General features: G+C 43.5%; 1 pseudogene; it reads left to right on the top strand.

The window, feature by feature from the left end:
* Window positions 1–2,301: 2,301 nt before the first annotated feature.
* Window positions 2,302–4,846, top strand: LOC119580668 (annotated as a pseudogene).
* The last annotated feature ends 284 nt before the right edge of the window (window positions 4,847–5,130 follow it).

The following is a 5,130-nucleotide window of genomic DNA, read 5'->3' as shown; positions in this document are numbered from 1 at the left end:
GTGTTAATCTTACTCGTGGTATGCATTAGGAGGGCTTGTAAATGTGTGAAGTTTTAATCTGAATTGCGTGTTGATTGTTTAAACTTACCTGCATATAAAACAAAAATAGATATTGTATGAAATGCGAGCATTGAAATTCCGTTATCGAGGTGAGTTTAATATGCGTTTAGGCGGTAGTGGAGGTAGCGGAGTTGGGAATTTGATTACTTCAAGACGTTTTTATACTTTCACTGTGTATGTGAGGGAGCGTGCATGCCTGATTATGTGTTTTTTATGTTTGCATAATTTTTGGTCCCATCATGTACTCTGATTTGGTAGTGACTGAATGTGTGGGCCGTGTATTTGTCGCAATACATAGGTGTTTCTATGACCATGGCTGTCTGTGCATTATATCCTGGATGTCCTGATTTCCGAGATCTCGTACTCAATAAAGCCTGTCTCGACTACACTCAAGCTTTGTTCGGGTTATGCAATCTTGTACCGCCAGGCACTGCTCCATCATCATGAAAAGTAAATTCCAAGCTATTATTCGACTCGAGTATGCTTATGCCACAGCACTAAATAGCTTAAAAATTATATACAATCCGTTGCCGTATTAAACATAACATTTTACCAAAAGAAAAATTCCAACGTCATTTCTTAAAGAATACTTAGGTGAAACACGAAAGGTGCGGTGTAAACATTCACAAAGGTTGTGTTTGTGTGAGAGATGAGCTCATTATTCCAATTCAACCATCCCGTGCGATCCATTCCAAGTCTTTTACTCCTTTTATGATGACGCAGTCCAGCCAGGGTAGTTGGCAGGTGGGCCGGAGGTTTGTGATTCGTGTATGCTCTCTCTCAACACACACACACCACACACACACCATCTCTCTCTCTCTCTCTCTCTTTCAACGCTGTGCGTGTTTCTCTTTTTTCTCTCTCTCATCCACGCTCTGTGGGTGTGTGGTTTCTCTTCCTCTCTCTCGATGCACTGCGAAGTCTCCTTACCCTGTTGATATTCTCAGAATTTCTTGATCCATCAAACGCTTCCCATCCGCATTTGATTTGACATAATCTTTCAGATATATCTCTCCTTCTTTCTATATATATAGGATATATCTTTAGTCTTTAGACACACATATATACATATATGATTATATATAGTTTATCATTATATTGGTTATATATATGTATGCATACTATGTAGATATTGTATTAGATGTACTATCATTTGTTTTTATCTGCTCTCCACGGCTGTTTGCCGAAATCTATCTCAGACATCCGGCAGAATATCTGAGAATACGTGTACGGCCTTTATCGTTACAAGTAGACCCAAGTTTGGATTCAAGCGCGATAAAAAACAGTTTAATCTTCGCATCGCCTATGTTCTGAATGTTTTCAGTGACGCTCATGCTGAACGCAAGCCAGCTTCAGTTGCATTTGCGGCTCATCGATCTCCTCGTCCCGCGCCTGCGTCTTGAGGTCGCGAACCTACGTGTTCGGAAGAACCTCCGAATAACAGGCCTAGTCCCTATGGTGCCCTGACACCTCTTGGAACAAGTGCCAGGGTTGTCGACCTCGGCAGCAAACATAAATTTAGTTGATGGTGTTGTGCCAAGGTAGATAAACATCCACCACATACTAAGGCGGCGCGCGCAAGTGCTGTCCAGTAGGCAAACACGCGCCCGAGTTGCCACGCCTTGTTTATTAAAAGTTCAAATGTTTTTCTGCTCTCTGAATTCCTAATTTCTTTTTTGTCAAAGCTTTCGCATTCCTGATATCAGTTAGACTTTGTACACCATCGGGGTCCAGAGTTCTAGTTCCATTCGAAATATAAGCGATAACAGTGCCCGGCACCGTGTCGAAGTCTGCATCAACATCAGGTGAAGTGTAAGCATACAGCCTCACGCCGGTTAGATTTCGTGAACCGCTGGAGGTGGAGACCGCTCCTACCGTCCAATCACAATCCTCTTGTAAACTTTTCCATAGTAATATCTATGGAAAACGGAGACAGTTTCTCATTGTCCGGAAACAGTACTCCATCACGTCAGCTGACAACCAATCAACACGTTTTCGAAGAAAGAAGCCGTAAGCGAAGAGGCGTCTGTATTGTAATTATCTCAATCAGCCTCAGTGTTGGCGTCAGCCGAGACACGGCACGCAGACTGAAGCCTGACGATCCCTGCATCACTTCGCCTCGGAGTCATCAGCACCGCAGGGCCTCCCTCAGCTCGAGTCTGAGAGGCATGCCACCGCCAGTCCCGACACCCAATCCGGCTGGGATTTCTACATCAGAAGCTGCAACAGTGAACAATAAAAATGCTGTCCGATATTGCGACCAGCACCTACAAGGCACCGCTAGCTTCCCTCGACATGGTGAGATAGTCATAACAAACTTGTCTTTTCAATCTGCAGTCCGTCACGCTGTCGGGGCTTGCTCTGGCGCCACTGCCCACCCGCTCTCCCTCCCCCACATCCCCTTCCTCTCTCCCTCGCTCACCGGGCTCCCTCCCGCCGTCTAACACTGCCAGTGATAAACCCACCGAATGCGATTCATACACCTGTTTCTGTTTTCATTTAAATTCCCTCTACACCTTGTTTCGCATTACCCAATCTATGGAGTTGTGTTTTTGATGTGCATTGACCCTCCCATCCCTCGTAAAGTGCTTCGTTTTAATAAATCTTACTCAGAACCGTAAATATCAAAACACTAATTGATTGCTCAGTCTCTGTTCTTTTGGTGACCCTCTTGCCTAATGTGTAAAGATAACCATAATATCAGTATTAATTGTTTATAGACATTTTCTCACACACACCTAACGAATAATAACCACACCGTCACCTGTCAAGTGATCATTTTCCCCCACCCACCTGCCCGCAATAACCGTATACCCTATCGGCGTGTCGGCAACTAGGTGTCTAATTATGTGAGATTTTGCGAGTACTGTGTGTTGAACTTACCTTTTCATAACTAATGTCAATGCCGCTGAATGTGGGTGTGGTCAGCTGATTTATCGAAAATGTTATTCATTTATTTTAATTGGCATGGATAGATAGACCTGTATTATACCAAGACATACGTACAGGAGATCTTTTATAAAAACCATCATACTTTTAGCCCAACCTATAATGTTTTATTATACACAGATGCAGTATGACATACACCATGCTTTCCATGATATTGTTTCACGGTGTGTACATGCAAATGAAAATAATGCATGTAATTAGTAATGTGACTCGGGCCATAAATATCTCACATGCATGAAATGAATGAAAAGGTCATACATAAAATGAGTTACGATCTTTACTAGCAACAGAACAGACCAAACACACACAAAAATACCACTTTGAATAAATCTGTACAACTAACAGACAGACAAACGCCTTAGGACACTAACATATACTCTCCTTACACTAACCCAAACAAGCACACAGCATCCACACGAAACCACCGAAGCTCCTTTGTACACATTTCATCTATATGTCTTCTCACAGACTTCTACGACTTCCGGGAGATGCAAGATGAAGCCGCCGCGATGCTGTTGGCGAGCACATCTGAAACTCCTGAGACAAGCGAGACATCGGATCTATCAGTGAGAGCCCTTGGACAAGCCTTCGGGTCACCCACTTGCGATTAACGGCGAATCGCTAGTCATCCACGTGGTTTGGAGTAACTTTCACTGCAATCTCTAGTCTTGACTACTGATGAGACTGTTTTTGTTGTTTGGGCAATGCCGTTTGTCTTTCTGTTAATGTTTCGGGGTATTTCCTGTCGGTCTTTGTGATTGTTTGTGGTTGTTTTTGGTATCATTGTCAGCGTTATCTAATCCTTAATGATGGTTTGGATTGATGCTTATCGAAACTGAAGGTAATCATTTTACCTGACTATGTAATTTTGTTCTTATCCTTGTATAAAGATGCTGAGTACCAAACTAGTTATTGCTAGATGTAACCAGGAACGTAATTAAGTGCGCCGGTACTATGATTGTCACATACCCACCATACACTCACTCACTCACGTCTCCACAGGCGTCCACAGTTCCATAACTATTACACCTATAAAATTAACATGTCCGAAGCAAGCCCTCCCTTTTCTGACGCAACGTGGCACCCCTCTTGCAGATGCCGGGCTGCGAAGGCGGGCGAGCGGCGTGTCAGTATTGGTGCCAAGCGGACTTCTCAACCGTCTGGCCGCGGGATTGTGGTCAGATTGACGAGGGGACTGAATGGTGTCAGGTGATGGAGGAGTTCAGGTCCTTACTTTTTTTGGCTTGTTGATATGAATTTTATGTCTTTTTTTTCTCACTTGCTTAATCTTGTATCTGTCACGATCTATCTGTCCTAGCCTCCTATCTAACCCATCTATCTCTCTCTCTCTTTCTCTTTTGGAGAGAAATTCTCCGAAGATTTAATATTTTGATATCCCTTTTTGGCAGAGGCTGCACCTCCACATTGAATACAGCGACGGCGAGGAGCTGGTCCAGATAGGAAGATTAAGTGCGATCCTCATTTGCCTTCTTCCTTTTTCCTTTACCCTGAGACTTACCCGAGCTGCAGGACCTCCCAATAACAACAACCCCCTTCTGAGTTCGTTTGGTTTAGTGTTAGTTCTGTTTGTGTCGAGGAGGGTATACCTTGAGATTTCTTTTTTCGTTGATACTGTAATCGAGTATTCTCTTTCTACTTGGTTATGTTTTGTTTGTTGGTATTATGTTGTGTTATGTCTGAATCTGTGTCTTTCAGAATGTCTCACATACCTCTTTTTCGCCCTCCGATTCTCGGCTACGGCACGACAGTATATCTCATCAGTCCCGGCTAACTTTGCCTGGAGAAGAAGCGAGCAAAGGGTCGTTCGATGAGCTAGAAGCGGCGAACAACGGGGTTAATAGAGCAAATGGACAAGACCGTCCGTCCTTGTGGGGGTCCAATGGCGGTCATTCATGAACAGGGACAATCATGGCACGGCTGACCCGTGAAGCCATGGCAGGGTATCTGTTGTCACATTAGTGGGCTTTTGGCTCTTGGAATCTGCGTTTTTTGGGCTCAAAACAGGATGGTATTTTGGCTTCGAAGGTGGAGAAAAAAATAGGCACAAGCGCACGGAAAGTTTTTATTTTTTTATGTTATTTTTAATTTTTATTATTATAT

Source organism: Penaeus monodon, chromosome 14 (genome assembly GCF_015228065.2).
Source record: "Penaeus monodon isolate SGIC_2016 chromosome 14, NSTDA_Pmon_1, whole genome shotgun sequence".
NCBI classification, from domain to species: Eukaryota; Metazoa; Arthropoda; class Malacostraca; order Decapoda; family Penaeidae; genus Penaeus; species Penaeus monodon.
The sequence above is the reverse complement of the archived record's forward strand: the minus strand, read 5'-3'. Positions and strand labels throughout refer to the sequence as shown.